At 39.8% G+C, this 16,596-nt stretch overlaps 1 protein-coding gene across 1 annotated transcript in view; it reads left to right on the top strand.

The window, feature by feature from the left end:
* The first annotated feature begins 10,180 nt into the window (after window positions 1-10,180).
* Window positions 10,181-16,596, top strand: part of IQCB1 (IQ motif containing B1) — a 159,195-nt gene continuing 152,779 nt past the window's right edge. The window contains exon 1 of the mRNA XM_040250702.1: window positions 10,181-10,202. The gene's annotated coding sequence lies outside the window, so the exon portion shown is untranslated. The remainder of the gene's footprint in view (window positions 10,203-16,596) is intronic.

The raw sequence follows: 16,596 nt of genomic DNA on the forward strand, positions 1-16,596 counted from the left end.
ATATGACGTGTAGCTGGAAGTTTCCTGTGGGTTATTTCACTGAAGCCCAGAAAAGTATCTCACAAGATAACACTAAATATATGCCAGACTTGGACAGATCAATGACAAATTTTAAGAGTCAAGTATCTCTTTTCCTTTCAAAATTCAACATTTTGAAATTTTATAGTCAACCATAGAGAGTTGTTTGTAAAAAAAGAGAGATTTGTAAATGCCCAATGCTGACCCGCTTAAGAGTCTTCATTATTATTAGTTTCTTCCATTTGATACTACCAAAGAAAACCTAGAGGAATGAGAATTAGAAAATCTACCCTATTAAACAACCCCCAGTACCTTAAGGTACTGTACTCTTAAAGGAAAAATAAAAGTTCTATTTTATGGAATTCCTCCAGATTCTTGGTGTTTTCACTAAGATGATGAAAGTAAGTTGATAAAGAAAATAGGAGAATCTAAATGCCTCAAACTATAATCAATACTTCCACAAAATACCCACAATATTAAGAAAAGTGAAGAAAGGTAATGCTCCTACTTATTTTAAAAAGTTCTAATGAAGGGGGAAAACCCCACAAAATTTGAGAATATACAATTTCTATTATTATCCATAATAGTTCAAGGATCATATGCCCAGCAGAAAACAAAAAATGTTTTTTGCTCTTAGCAAGTGGTAATTTGTACAATTCTCTTCCATTCCAGCTATCTGAAAGAGTCACAGGATAAAATTCAAATTATTTTGCATTACACAATAGGCCCTTCTTTAACTCCTGAATACCTTTCTATCTCCCACTATGTCCTCATAGGCACCCTTTCTTACCTAGGAATAGTGACTTATATGCAGTTCTTCAAATTTTAACAGGTTCCTTGTTGCTTTGTCTTAGCCCATATCTTTCTTTTCTCTGCCTAAGAGGTCCTTCCCTCTTTCCTTCACCTGGGTAATTTCAACTCATCTCCAGGACAGTATTACTGATGTCTCCTCTCCCTCTCCAGGCTGAATTACCTCTCTTTTGTACTCCCATAATATTCTATGTATACCTTTATGACAGTCCTTACATTACTAACTTGTCTCCTATCTTCCTCACTGAAGGTTTAGTTGCTAAGTCATGTGCGACTCTTATGACCCCATGGACTGCAACCTGTCAGGTTCCCTTGTCCATGGGATTCTCCAGGCAAGAATACTGGAGTGGGTTGCCATGTCCTTCTCCAGGGGATCTTCCCAACCCAGGAATTGAACCCAGGTCTCCTGCATTGCAGGCAGATTCTTTACCAACTGAGCTACGAGGGAAGCCCATCTTCCTCATTGAATGGTAATATTTTTAGGACATCTACCACATCTAGTCTACCTATATATTCTTTTCCTTTGCAGCTCCATGTGGCATATAAGATCTTAGCTTGCTGACCATGAATTAAACCTGTGCCCCCTGCATTGGAAGCTCAGAGTCTTAACCATTGGACTGTCAGGGAAGTTCCTAGTTTGTCATTTATATAACAGGTCACATGTTCCCTAACACATGGCCGACTATCTTTTTGATAGATTGTATTGCCAAGCCCTGATAAATGTTTTTTGAAAGTCTAAGTAAATTACATTTATTTGTACTCATCACATACACATTATTATAACAATTCAAAAATAATGGTAACTGCTATTTATTCTCTGCTGCTGCTGCTAAGTTGCTTCAGTCGTGTCTGACTCTGTGCAACCCCATAGACGGCAGCCCACAAGGCTCCCCCATCCCTGGGATTCTCCAAGCAAGAACACTGGAGTGGGTTGCCATTTCCTTTTCCAATGCATGTAAGTGAAGTCGCTCAGTCGTGTCCAACTCTGTGCGACCCCATGGACTGCAGCCCACCAGGCTCCTCTGTCCATGGGATTTTCCAGGCAGGAGTACTGGAGTGGGTTGCCACTGCCTTCTCATTTATTGTCTACTATGCACCAAACACTGTGCTAGAATGTTTTTACTATCTATTTACTATTTGTGACACTCTGAAATGTAGATATCATTATTATCATTTCACATTAAGAAACTGAGGCTGAAAGCTCAGAGAATATTCCCAGACCTGAATTATATATATAGGTGGTGAAGGTCAGATTTCACATCCAGGTTTTTCTAAAACCTCAGCATATTGAACAGGAATAATTATCCAAGTACATAAAGCTAGAATACTACTTTCTCCCCAGTAACATTAATTAGAGTATTTGTTATAAATTAGGTATACCCTGAAGGAAATTAAGAGATACAAACTTCTAGTTACATAATAAACAAGTTATGGGGATATATTATAAAGCATAGGGAACATGGTCAGTGATACTGTAGTAACTTTGTATGGAGATAGATGGTTTCTAGACTTACTATAAATTTGGAAAACTCAGCAGTGGTCACAGGATTGGAAAAAGTCAGTTTTCATTCCAATCCCAAAGAAGGGCAGTGCCAAAGAATGTTCAAACTACCGCACAAATGCACTCATTTCACATGCTAGCAAGGTAATGCTCAAAATCTTTCAAGCTAAGCTTCAACGGTACATGAACCAAGAACTTCCAGATGTACAAGCTAGATTTAGAAAAGGCAGAGGGACCAGAGATAAAATTGCCAACATCCGTTGGATCATAGAAAAAGCAAGAAAATTCCAGAAAAACATCTACCTCTTCTTCACTGACCATGTGAAAGCCTTTGACTGTGTGGATCACAACAAACTGCAGATAGTTCTTAAAGAGATGGGTATACATCACCTGCCTCCTGAGAAACCTGCATATAGGTCAAGAAGCAACAGTTAGAACCATCCATGTAACAATGGACTGGTTCAAAATTGAGAAAGGAGTATGTCAAGTCTATATATTGTCAGCCTATTTATTTAACTTATATGCAGAGTACATCATGTGAAATGCCAGGCTAGATGAATCACAAGCTGGAATCAAGATTGCTGGGAGAAATATCTACAACTTCAGATATGCAGACGATACCACCCTTATGGCAGAAAGTGAAAAGGAACTAAAGAGCCTCTTGATGAAAGTGAAAGAGGAGAGTGAAAAAGTTGGCTTAAAACCCAACATTCAGAAAACTAAGATCATGGCATCTGGTCCCATCATTTCATGGCAAATAGATGGGAAACAGTGGGAACAGGGACAGATGTTATTTTTTTGTGCTCCAAAATCACTGCAGATGGTGACTGCAGCCATGAAATTAAAAGAGGCTTGCTCCTTGGAAGAAAAGCTATGACAAACCTAGATAGCGTATTAAAAAGCAGAGACGTCACTTTGCCAACAAAGGTCCATATAGTCAAAGTTATGGTTCTTCTAGTAGTCACGAACGGATGTGAGAGTTGGACCATAAAGAAGGCTGAGCGCTGAAGAATTGATTCGAATTGTGGTGCTGGAGAAGACTCTTGAGAGTCCCTTGGACTGCAAGGAGATCCAACCAGTCCATATTAAAGGAAATCAGTCCTGAATATTCATTGGAAGGACTGATGCTGAAGCTGAAGCCCCAATACTTTGGCCACCTGATGCAAAGAACTGACTCATTGGAAAAGACCCTGATGCTGGGAAAGATTGAAGGCAGGAGGAGAAGGGGGCAAGAGAGGATGAGATGGTTGAATGGCATCACTGACTCAGTGGACATTAGTTTCAGCAAACTCCAGGAGATGGTAAAGGACAAGGAAGCCTGGCATGCTTCAGTCTATGGGGTCATTAAGAGTTTGGACATGACCACATGATGAACAACAACAAGATATTATTATCATTTCATAATGAATGCTAATGTCAAATCATTATAAAGCACACATGAAACTAACATAGTATTATATGGCAACTATGTTTCAGTAAAAGTTTTAAATGTCTTGTTAAAATATATTTGAACCATCATTACAAACTATCTGATATTTTCAATTTATACTTTCACAGCCTTACCTGTTAAAAACATTTAGAAGATTGTAACAATTTTACATTTAGTGAATGAATGAAAGCTTTGAGCATTATGTAAAACTGGTGCTGAAAATATTATATTTTTCACATACTTATCAATTTAAGGGCATTTCATAATTTTAATAAAAATGGCTGAATTTATTGCTTTGTTCTATAGATGAGCTCAGCAATTTAAGGTGAATTGTGTTGTTACATAGTTGAATACAAAAGTTGAAATTAATATATTATCTTTGTGTATTTTGTTCATCACAGAGCTTAAACATATATATATATTTTTTAAAATAGAAAAAAGGTTCTTCTTCAATCTCCCTGAGGAAAACATATCTTTATGAATAGTACGGATAATTAAAAAAATAATAAATATTTTTGGTTTTCAGAAGGCAAAATGTACCTTTAAAAAAAAAATAAACCAACTCCACTTGCCTCTATGAAAGTCTATAGTTTCTATCCCTCACTCTGAGTCCTTAAGGTGAGAATCATGTGGGAAATGAAGATGTCATCAAGGACAATGACTAGTTTTATTTTAATCAATCTAGAAAGGCTCTGTCTCCTTCAAGAGGAATAAAACTAAGTGCAGAAAAACCTTTCTAATGTCTTCACAGGACTAAAAGTATATTCAAACATCTGAGTTTATTGTGGTTATTATTGTTTCATTTATTTTCATTCTTGTAACTGGATCATAGATAACTCTGATTCTGAAGACACAGTTCTAGCATTTTGAGAACTTTTATAAATTGGTACATTCTCTGAAGCACCAGCAAAGATCTTTTAGAAGGCTTTTTCTTATTCACTTAATTTGGGGCTTATGCCCTTAGAATACATATCCAAGTTTCATGAAAACAGATTTTTTAAAAATTTGTATAATCTTAAATCTTATAATTATAAAAATTAATATCAATACTAAGGCTATTGAATACCTGAGAAAGAAGAACAAAGGCAAAGGAAGTTATTATTTCAGAGAAAGGTGTGGTGAAACCAGGTAAGAACTATATCATACTTTTGGAAAATGGGTCTCAAGGAAAGAAACTACACAGCTAGCACTAGCTATCTCACTGTGGTAAGTCTTGGACCACAAAGTGTGGTAAAGAGGGTCAGTGTTGAAGATCTGTTTGCAAATATCTCCTTTATTTATTCTAGCAACTAGATATTAATTTTGTTTAATAAAAAACCCTTTCAAAGAGTCCGAAATGCAATACTTGGGTGCAATCTCAAAAATGACAGAATGATATCTGTTCGCCTCCAAGGCAAAGCATTCAAAATCATGGTAATCCAACTCTATGCCCCAACCAGTAACGCTGAAGAAGCTGAAGTTGAACAGTTCTATGAAGACCTACAAGACCTTTTAGAACTAACACCCAAAAAAGATGTCCTTTTCATTATAGGGGACTGGAATGCAAAAGTAGGAAGTCAAGAAACACCTGGAGTAACAGGCAAATTTGGCCTTGGAATGCGGAATGAAGCAGGGCAAAGACTAATAGAGTTTTGCCAAGAAAATGCACTGGTTATAGCAAACACCCTCTTCCAACAACACAAGAGAAGACTCTACATATGGATATCACCAGATGGTCAACAACTAAATCAGACTGATTATATTCTTTGCAGCCAAAGATGGAGAAGCTCTATACAGTCAACAAAAACAAGACCAGGAGCTGACTGTGGCTCAGATCATGAACTCCTTATTACCAAATTCAGACTGAAATTGAAGAAAGTAGGGAAAACCACTAGACCATTCACGTATGACCTAAATCAAATCCCTTATGATTATACAGTGGAAATGAGAAATAGATTTAAGGGCCTAGATCTGATAGATAGAGTGCCTGATGAACTATGGAATGAGGTTCGTGACACTGTATCAGGGGACAAGACCAGGGATCAAAACCATCCCCATGGAAAAGAAATGCAAAAAAGCAAAATGGCTCTCTGGGGAGGCCTTACAAATAGCTGTGAAAAGAAGAGAAGTGAAAAGCAAAGGAGAAAAGGAACGATATAAGCATCTGAATGCAGAATTCCAAAGAATAGCAAGAAGAGATAAGAATGCCTTCCTCAGTGATCAATGCAAAGAAATAGAGGAAAAGAACAGAATGGGAAAGACTAGAGATCTCTTCAAGAAAATTAGAGATACCAAGGGAACATTTCATGCAAAGAGGGGCACGATAAAGGACAGAAATGTATGGACCTAACAGAAGCAGAAGATATTAAGAAGAGGTGGCAAGAATACTCAGAAGAACTGTGCAAAAAAGATCTTCACAACCAAGATAATCACGATGGTGTGATCACTCATCTAGAGCCAGACATCCTGGAATGTGAAGTCAAGTGGGCCTTAGAAAGCATCACTACGAACAAAGCTAGTGGAGGTGATGGAATTCCAGTGGAGCTCTTTCAAATCCTGAAAGATGATGCTGTGAAAGTGCTGCACTCAACATGCCAGCAAATTTGAAAAACTCAGCAGTGGCCACAGGACTGGAAAAGGTCAGTTTTCATTCCAATCCCAAAGAAAGGCAATGCCAAAGAATGCTCAAACTACTGCACAATTGCACTCATCTCACATGCTAATAAAGTAATGCTCAAAATTCTCCAAGCCACGCTTCAGCAATGTGTGAACCATGAACTTCCAGGTGTTCAAGCTGGTTTTAGAAAAGGCAGAGGAACCAGAGATCAAATTGCCAACATCCGCTGGATCATGGAAAAAGCAAGAGAGTTCCAGAAAAACATCTATTTCTGCTTTATTGACTATGCCAAAGCCTTTGACTGTGTGGATCACAATAAATTGTGGAAAATTCTGAGAGAGATGGAAATACCATACCACCTGACCTGGCTCTTGAGAAATCTGTACGCAGGTCAGGAAGCAACAGTTAGAACTGGACATGGAACAACAGATTGGTTCCAAATAGGAAAAGGAGTACGTCAAGGCTGTATATTGTCACCCTGCTTATTTAACTTATATGCAGAGTACATCATGAGAAATGCTGGACTGGAAGAAACACAAGCTGGAATCAAGATTGCCGGGAGAAATATCAATCACCTCAGATATGCAGATGACACCACCCTTATGGCAGAAAGTGAAGAGGAACTAAAAAGCCTCTTGATGAAAGTGAAAGAGAGAGTGAAAAAATTGGCTTAAAGCTCAACATTCAGAAAATGAAGATCATGGCATCTGGTCCCATCACTTCATGAGAAATAGATGGAGAAACAGTGGAAAGTGTCAGACTTCATTTTTGGGGGCTCCAAAATCACTGCAGATGGTGACTGCAGCCATGAAATTAAAAGACGCTTACTCCTTGGAAGGAAAGCTATGATCAACCTAGATAGCATATTCAAAAGCAGAGACATTACTTTGCCAACTAAGGTCCGTGTGGTCAAGGCTATGGTTTTTCCAGTAGTCATGTATGGATGTGAGAGTTGGACTGTGAAGAAGGCTGAGCGCCGAACAATTGATGCTTTTGAACTGTGGTGTTGGAGAAGACTCTTGAGAGTCCCTTGGACGGCAAGGAGATCCAACCAGTCCATTCTGAAGGAGATCAACCCTGGGATTTCTTTGGAAGGAATGATGCTAAAGCTGAAACTCCAGTACTTTGGCCACCTCATGCGAAGAATTGACTCATTGGAAAAGATTTTGATGCTGGGAGGGATTGGGGGCAGAAGGAGAAGGGGACGACAGAGAATGAGATGGCTGGATGGCATCACTGACCTGATGGACATGAATCTGAGTGAACTCCAGGACTTGGTGATGGACAGGGAGGCCTGGCGTGCTGCGATTCATGGGGTTGCAAAGAGTTGGACACGACTGAGCGACTGAACTGAACTGAGAGAGTTAAATTTATAGGTCTTTATATCTTCACTGTGAGTTACTGTAATTAGATTGTGTACAACTTAAGTAAACTTTTGGAGAATGTGAGCTTTAATTAAAGCGAGGAACACTTCAGAGCAAAAGCCATAAAGATCTCTAAACAGTCTAAGGATAAAACAATTGAGAAAGGTGGTATGATGAGGAAAGGCAGTGCTAGTAAGAGAGAGTGAAAAAAATACCTACTTCACAGTTTTGCCACAGAAAAATAACAGGTTATGCTTCAATAATTTCCATTTCCTTCCCTTTCTATAATTCTATGAGGGCTATTGTGCAAAGAATGAATGTTTTGCATACCAAAGCATAATATATTACATTTTCCTTCCTGGAATCTACAACATCTAACTATTAAAGCAAAAGTTCTATTTCCTATGTCAACAACATAAAAGAGAAAATGTATCAAAACTAGTTTCAGAGGACAAAAGAGTTTTCTAATAAATTAACAGTGCACCCTTCAATACTGTGATCATCAGTATTTGATAAATGACTCAATGAAATCAGGAGTCCAAAAGAGATACAGATATTAGAATGATCCAGAATCTTTCCCCAGAAATACATCAAATAAGAACCCCCAGAGACACCAAAAGTGAAGACAGGAAAGAATATTTCCCTACCAACCTAAAGGCATTCTCCTTCCCATTTCCCTTTGCCCCCAATCCACTTGTCACCTTACTACAGTTGTTCCTTGAGTAACACCCACGCATGGAGCTGAGATTCACAGGTCCACTTACATGCGGAATTTTTCCCCACTAAATAGAGTACCTGTATTTTCATCTTGGTGGTGGTGGTGGTTTAGTCGCTAAGTCGTGTCCGACTCTTTGCGACCACATGGACTATAGCCCACCAGGCTCCTCTGCCCATGGGATTTTTCCAGGCAAGAATACTGGAGTGGACTGCCATTTCCTTCTCCAGGGGATCTTCCCAGCCCAGGAATCGAATCCAGGTCTCCTGCATTACAGGCAGAGTCTTTACCGACTGAGCTATGAGGGAAGTCCATATTTTCATCTTATACATCTTTAAATTAATGAAGTATGAGGAGAAGTAGGTGTTCCATTAGAGGTCACACACATGGAATCAAAACACTAGAGTTTGAGTCTGATTCTACCCAACGGCTTCCGCTTCTGGACCTCGGGTGAGTCGTGTATCGACTCCCTGGTTTCGGAGGCAGAGACAGCAGTAAGTGGATTTTCCACCGCGCGAGATCAACACCCCTAATCCCTGCTTGGTTCAAGGGTCAAATGTACCTTCCTTTCCACCTCTGAATCGGCCACCAGTCAGCTCTGACCCCATCCATAGTCGCCTCTGCAGACCTACCATAGCGTCCCTTTCTATCTGCTGTTGTGCTTAGTCGCTCAGTCGTGTCCAACTCTTTGCGACCCCATGGACTGTAGTCCGCCAGGCTTCTCTGTCCATGGGGATTCTCTAGGCAAGAACACTGGAGTGGGTTGCTATTTCCTCCTCCAGGGATCTTCCCAACCTAGGGATGGAACCCAGGTCTCCCGCTTTGCAGGCCGATTCCTTACCGTCTCAGCTACCAGGGAAGCCCTGCTGGTCTCCCTTAAAACACTCCACTTAGAATTACCCACACCTGCGGCTTCCATCTGCCTGCTTCCACCGGCCCTCTAGCACTTTACGGCTACAGCAGCGGGTTGCACAGCGCACCCCGTTCTCCCACAGAATAAGAGGATCTGTTCGAACACGACTCGGAGAGGGTTGTGCTTCTGCACCCCCAAAACCAGAACTCCTCCCTTTCCCCTCGGGCGTCCTCACTCACAGCGCACAGTGTGGAAGATGCAACGCGGCTGCTTCTCAAAACTGCCCCCTAACTTGAGAACTCGTTCGCGGCTGTCAATATGCGAAGGTCCAGCTGCTCCATTCATCCTTCTCCTGCGGCTCTGACTTTGCCTCGGCCGTTAGCGCCCACTGCTGCTGCTGCTGCTAAGTCGCTTCAGTCGTGTCCGACTCTGTGCGACCCCATAGACAGCAGCCCACCCGGCTCTCCTGTCCCTGGGATTCTCCAGGCAAGAATACTGGAGTGGGTTGCCATTTCCTTCTCCAATACATGAAAGTGAAAGTGAAGTCGTGTCCGACTCCTAGCGATCCCGTGGACTGCAGCCTACCAGGCTCCTCCATCCATGGGACCTTCCCGGCAAGAGTACTGGAGTGGGTTGCCACTGCCTTCTCCGTCCAGTTGCCAACTCAGCTTGAACCAGCTGCGCTTGCTGCTGCGAGTGCAGCCACTACGGACTCCGCCCCGCGCCAGCCGAGCGCCGTCCCACTGGGCGCTGATTGGCTTCCTGGGGAAGGGCGCCCCGCCCCTTGCCCGCGAGACTCCTGGTCCCTGCGCCAACTTCACGCGCTGCGACGCACCCAGCCCCCGGGAGGCCGCGCCTCTGAGGTAACGCGCTGGGGTCCGAGTTCTTTGGTGCAGCGATGCGAGGCGGGAATGAGGTAGCCGCTTGAAGTGGGGTCTGGGAAGGAGGAGGCCCGGGATACACGGAGGGCAGGACCACAGCCTTCTGGACCAAGCAGCCCGGCTTTTAGGAGCTTTTTGAAGGAGAACTGGCCTTTTTGAGGAAATGTGTTGTGGAAACTGAGGAGGGGGAGGGCCGGAGCGTGGGCGTGAAGCCTGATGTCCGAAGCCAAAGCCGAGTCTAGAATCCGGAGTAAAGGAGCCCGTGGTCTCAGAGCGCAGTTTATGGACCTGACTGGAGACGACCCTGTTACCTCAGCAGTTGTTATTTGGATGGGGGGAGGGATTGAAGTGGGGAAGGGGGTGTTAAGAAAGGTGAGTAAAAAAGGTTCAGAGTTAGGATCTGAAGATGCTTAGAATCAGTTGCAGCTAGATTACATTGGGTTGCCTGCCTTCTTCATTTCTTTCCTTCACAGAATCCTTGGCGGCATTAAGGACACGGCCTCTTAGAAAAGATTCTCAGTAGATCAAGGTCAGAGCGTGTGGCAGGGTAGTAGCATTCATCATTGAAAAATAGTTGTCTTTTTTTTTCCCCCTGTCAGAAGTTCATGACTTTAAGGGTATAGAAGAGAGATGTGCTATAGTAGAGGAGAAACACAAAAGAAAGTTTACAAATGGTTGCCTTAACAGTGGTGGCTTTTAAAGGTGATAGTGTAATCAGAAAACTTCCTTATTTAACTGCTATCTTCGCCAAATTTTTCATTTATTGTTCCTGGCAGGTAGATGAACGTGGCTCCCTCAGCCTATCTGCTTCTCTAAATTCTGCTTTTTAAAAGTATACTTAGATTGTTTCCTGTGGTATTAAGCATGCAGGTTCTGGAGCTAGAATCTTTGAAACTTTATCCTCATACTCTACAGTGTGACTTGTACAAACCAAAGTTTAGTATGCTCATCATTAAAATTGGGGGGGGGTGCGAATAATAGTACTTATACTTCACAATTGTTGAGAGATTAAATGAGTTCGTGAAGTGAAAGTTGCTCAGTCGTGTCTGACTCTTTGCGACCCAAAGGACTCTTCGAGCTCACCAGGCTCCTCTGTCCATGGAGTTCTCCAGACAAGAATACTGGAGTGGGTAGTCATTCCCTTCTCCAGGGGATCTTCCTGACCCAGGGATCAAACCTGTGTCTCCTGCTTTGCAGGCAGATTCTTTACCCGCTGAGCCAGCGGAGAAGCCCAGATGAGTTGGTACAAGAAAGCATTTAAAATAGTTTGTGCCATAAATAAAAGCTCTGAAAGGTTATTATTTTTGAGACTTTAGTGTCATGCAACATTAAAAGCCATCTTTGGTGGCTGCTTTCTTTTCTAAGTCTTGAATTATTTTATGAGGTAGGAATTATGATTTTGTTCACAGGTAAGACGACTTATTCATGGAAGCCTAGTCCTCTGACTCTCTGGTCATTATTCTTATCTATTTGGCATTTAACATATATATGCATATTTTATTTTACCTATATGTATATATGGGTGTGTGTGGACACTTTTATTTCCTAACCAGAATGTGAGCGGGGAATCTGTACTATATAAAATCCTAGAATTTTACATCTAACATAGAGCCCTAGTCATGTTTGGTGACGATGATGATGTTTCAGTGATGTTTTATTATGGTAGCCAGAGGGCAGGAACAGTGTTTTAAGCCGACTTTACTTTAAAAAGGCTTTCAACCTTTTTAAATCTGAGGTTTCCATTTTATAACAAGGAGAAAAGTAGAGAGTCAAGAAATTGAGGTTTTGGAATACCCAAGTTTGTGCATTTAATCATTCTTTCAACCTGTATAAATAATAAGTACATACCACATTCCAAGCACTAGTCCAACCTCTGGGAATATAGCAGTGAACCAGAGATAAGGCAGCCATCAGGAATGGTATGAGTTTTGCCCTTGTGAAGCTTACCTTCTAATGTGAATTTTCTCTAAACATATATTTAAATGAACAATATTGTTTTAGCCCAGGAAGAAACAAATTAATAAACTAAATAAAATTCAAAATATATTGAAGTGATATTTCAGGTTGCTTCTCTTGTATCCATTCATGATAAATTACATTAGGAATTTATGACAGCTTTGTGCATTTGTTCTTTTTTCACCAATCTGTAACCATATCTCACTTTAAAGCTTCCTATCATATACTATTCAGAAAAATAACATATGTATTGAAGATAAATTATAAGTAAATGAAGTAAAATAAAATCACAGAAAGAGTATAAAAATTTAGAAGATTATATTTTAGCTCTTAGGGTAGGGAGGACCTTTCTAAGCATGACACAAAAGGCAAAAGTCATAGAGGGAAAGATTGTTATGCTTGACTACATAAAAGTCACAAAAGTATGGTAAAACCATAGGGAAGATATTATGGCCTAAACTGAAAACTTGTTAAAATGTATATATATGTACACACATACATGCATCCATGCATCCATCTATGTTGTTTAGTTGCCAAGTCATGTCCAACTCCTCGCAACCCCATGGACCGCAGCACATCAGGCCTCCCTAACTCTCATCATCTCCCGGAGTTTGCCCAAGTTCATGTCCATTGAATCAGTAATGCCATCCAGTCATCTCATCCTCTATCTCCCTCTTCCTCTTCTGCCTTCACTCTTTCCCAGGGTCAGGGTCTTTTCCACTGAGTCGGCTGTTCGCATCAGGTGGCCAGAGTATTGGAGTTTCGCTTCAGTTTCAGCATCAGTCCTTCCAGTGAGTATTCAGGGTAGATTTCCTTTAGTATTGACTGGTTTGATCTTCTTGCTGTCTAAGGGACTCTCAAGCGTCATGTGTATATATATGTACACACACACACATACACACACATATTTTATATGTGAGAATAGAAAAACACCTATGCCAGAATTTTGTAGTGACTTAAAGGTAAATTTTCTTCACCAGTCTCAGAGGCCATGAATTTATGGGTGGCATTATCTAATGGGCTTTTAAAAGAAAGTAATAAGTATAGGAGTGGAGCACTATCCTTTGAGGTTGGAGCAATGAAGATTACATGCCCCTTCAGTGAAACTGGCCAAGGTAGTTTATTGGATTAAAGGGATTCTTTTGATCTAATGTGACACATTTCTTTTTTGATTATAGTTATATTTGTTTGTTCATGTCTATTTAAGTGCCTATTAACCATACGCTAGAATAATAGGAAGAAAATACTTTCATTATTATGAAGAGTAACTATAGCAATCAACTTTTTGCTGTTGTCGTTACTTTTATACCACAGTTATATTCAGAACATGGATAAAATTAATGGCTTTTATACAACTTTCCCCTAAAATTACATAGCTAGTAAAAGAATTATGAATGTAATCCATTTCTTATTTCCTATTGTGACACACACTCTCATCTAGAATAATTTTTCACCCTACTTTCCAGAAGTAAAGAAGCAGATAAATTGTCATTTATTTATCAGATAAATACTAATGGAACATTTACTGTGTGTCAGCACTATTTTAGATACTGAGTATGTAGTGGAAAGCTAAATAACATGGTCTCTCCCCTCATGCATTCATAGAGTAGAAGCTGAAAATTTTTCTTTATAAACATATTCCAACTAATAAATGAAAAGGGTATGATAGAATAGTGCTATTTTGCAACATTTAGTAAATTATCCATCACTGTAAACATATCAAAAGGAGAGACAGCTAGATATTAAGTACTTTATCATAATGGCTCATCATAACCTCACATATTACATGTATATGCCAAAAATTCAAGCAAGAATCATTTTGACCCTGGATCACCAACTACCAATTTGTAGAAACTCAGAAGAACATTAAACTCCACCCCATGAATGAAGTTAGCAAAGCTAGACTATGGAAAGTTCATAGGACAATTGACATAGTTTCATCAACCAATAAATTGCGAAGGGGAGAAAAGGTAGAGTAGAAATCCATAGATGAAAAGAAATTTAAAAGGTAACCAATTATAATTTGTGGCTTTTATTTGGATCTTGATTCAAATAAAGTTTTAAAAGTTCAAAAAAATTGGAAATGGGAGCACTGACTGGATGTTTGTAAAATCAGGGAATCATGATTATTTAGGTTAGATCACGGCTATATTTTAATTTTTAAAAATCTACATATAATCTTTTGGGAATATACTTTGAAATGTTAAAATCTCAAAAAATCAAAAGCTATTCTGGTCTTTAATAACTGTAGAGTAAAATGATGCACTTTTCTTGGGATGGTGTCATGAACACAGAGTTCTTAGTGTTCATTTTAAGATCTGATACATCAAGACAGGAACTAGTCAGGTGTTCATACTTCTTTTCATTATCTCAAACATATTTCACAATTCTTGACACACATAAAGATTTACATTTCAGATGAGACATTAAGACAGTTTGACAGCACAAGAGTAACTTCTTACCTTGACTAGCAGGTAAATACTGCTGAGAAATTGTAGGTAAGATAGAGCATGGTCAGGTTTTATATTCATGAAGACCTCATCTGAACCTCAATTAGTAAATACAACTGTTCTTTAGACTGTTAGGTCCTAAATATACTATACTCTCTAGATTCTTTTATCAGAATAAAAAGTGATTTACAACATAGTGTCTGAATAAAGAAAGTACTTTTAGGGCCTTTTATTGATCTTGTTTAGTTTCCTTTTAAATTAACAGCAATGCCCTTCCTAAGTTCAGTTCAGTCGCTCAGTCGTGTCCGACTCTGTGACCCCATGAATCGCAGCACGCCAGGCCTCCCTGTCCATCACCAACTCGCCGGAGTTCACCCAGACTCCCATCCATCGAGTTGGTGATGCCATCCAGCCGTCTCATCCTCCGTTGTCCTCTTCTCCTCCTGCCCCTAATCCCTCCCAGCATCAGAGTCTTTTTCCAATGAGTCAACTCTTCGCATGAGGTGGCCAAAGTACTGGAGTTTCAGCTTTAGCATCATTCCTTCCAAAGAAATCCCAGGGCTGATCTCCTTCAGAATGGACTGGTTGGATCTCTTTGCAGTCCATGGGACTCTCAAGAGTCTTCTCCAACACCACAGTTCAAAAGCATCAATTCTTTGGTGCTCAGCTTTCTTCACAGTCCAACTCTCACACCCATACGTGGCCACTGGAAAAACCATAGCCTTGACTAGACGGACCTTAGACGGCAAAGTAATGTCTCTGCTTTTGAATATGCTGTCTAGGTTGGTCATAACTTTTCTTCCAAGGAGTAAGCATCTTTTAATTTCATGGTTGCAGTCACCATCTGCAGTGATTTTAGAGCCCCCCAAAATAAAGTCTGACACTGTTTCCCCATCTATTTCCCATGAAGTGATGGGACGAGATGCCATGATCTTCGTTTTCTGAATGTTGAGCTTTAAGCCAACTTTTCACTCTCCACTTTGACTTTCATCGGAGAGGCTCAAATTTTGGTTTATATATTTCAACACTTAGAGATGAGATATATTATTCTGTCTGTATTTAAGTAAGTATTATTTTATCAAAGTTTATAATCTGCTTTACAATCATCATTCTCATAACTGGTGAGCTTCTCCATTCCCTAGTTCTTTGTTTTTATTCATCATTTCTTATCTGGATTTCATCATCACACAGCTTTTGCAAGAGGTTCTCTCTCAAACAGGCAGTCTTCTTTACATTTATGAAAGCTATCAGTGGTCTTAAAAATTCAAGCATATTATGGTATGATTTTTTCTTTAGAATATGTTAACAACTGCTCCATTATCCTCTGCTATTGAATGTTTCTGTGGAAAAGCATGACAATCTTGGATTTTTGTTTTTCCTCTTCTCAGTAGATCACTGGTTCTTAATTTATGGTCCCTGGATCAGCAGCATTAACATCACATGGGAATATGTTAAAATACAAATTCAGGCCCTGTTTTATAGCTACTGAATTGGGAACTTGGTGTATAAAATCCAGTAATCTGTTATAACAAATCATCCAAGTTTAGGAACTAATTAAATTATTTCCTTTTTCTGCCTGATACTTGAAAATTTCTTACCTTGAAATTCAATAGCCTAATCCAAGATAACTTAGAATTGAAAGGTATCAAAATTTCCTGGATTCATCTTTCAGTGTGTACTCTGGCTGGTCACAAATACCTAGTAAACAAATTAATCACTTGGCTTTTATGACTGGATGGTCATATATCTCAAGAGAGTTTTAATTTATGCCTGTTATCCCAATATGTTTATTACTAGTGCCCACTTTTACTCTCAAGACTGTCCTAGTTTGAATGATAGATGATTATTTGTGGTCAGTGAGACCAATAGTTTGCAAAATACCTATGACTGATAAAGATGCTGTATGAATTCTGTGAAAGCCCTGATAGGAGATTCAGAGTAGAGGCTCATAGGGGTTTTGAGCAAAATCGTGCCTATTTTGAAAAGTAATTATCCTCATTTTGAGAGAGAACTCTTGACTTGC

The sequence above is a fragment of the Oryx dammah genome, unplaced genomic scaffold, assembly GCF_014754425.2.
Source record: "Oryx dammah isolate SB20612 unplaced genomic scaffold, SCBI_Odam_1.1 HiC_scaffold_2, whole genome shotgun sequence".
NCBI classification, from domain to species: Eukaryota; Metazoa; Chordata; class Mammalia; order Artiodactyla; family Bovidae; genus Oryx; species Oryx dammah.